This window comes from Trachymyrmex septentrionalis, unplaced genomic scaffold (assembly GCF_001594115.1).
Source record: "Trachymyrmex septentrionalis isolate Tsep2-gDNA-1 unplaced genomic scaffold, Tsep1.0 scaffold2, whole genome shotgun sequence".
Lineage (NCBI taxonomy): Eukaryota > Metazoa > Arthropoda > Insecta > Hymenoptera > Formicidae > Trachymyrmex > Trachymyrmex septentrionalis.
Window position 1 is genome coordinate 2,040,677 of NW_017305179.1, and position 502 is coordinate 2,041,178.

The 502-nt window shown below is 39.6% G+C and overlaps 1 protein-coding gene across 3 annotated transcripts in view; it reads right to left on the bottom strand.

Moving 5' to 3' along the window:
- The window catches only part of LOC108747404, a 10,238-nt gene that overhangs the window by 8,841 nt on the left and 895 nt on the right, over window positions 1–502 (bottom strand). The window lies entirely within an intron of this gene.

The window sequence follows — 502 nt, forward strand, 5'->3', positions numbered from 1 at the left end:
CGTCTCGACGTCGAAAACGCGTGTTCCGACGCGAGATGCATACGCAACGAGAACGTGATTTCCGCAACGATTTGATCGCGATTACACCGACAGTTCGGATCCAGCAGAGCTTTCGGGAATTCTCGCTCTCCACTACGAGCACATTACACGGTTTTAGAAGGCGGAAGGGGAGAAAAATTTATGCCTGTTCTACAATACGATCGTAAGTCGCGTGAGAAATGAACCATTTCGCAATCGATCATTTTTCTCGTGTTCAATTGTGATTCGTCAATTTCTCACGATCCCGTTGTGGAATAGGCATTTAATCGAAATACATTAATTTTATCGAAACGCGAACTAGAAACGGAAGCTTTGAGAATTTCAGAATTCGAATAAAAAGATCATGCAATTCCTAGAGATAGTCTTAGCTCTAAATATATATCGCTAGAGAAATAATAGAAATTATTATTATTATTTTTTTTTTTTGTTGGACAACTCGTTGGAGTAATTTAACTACTGTCGC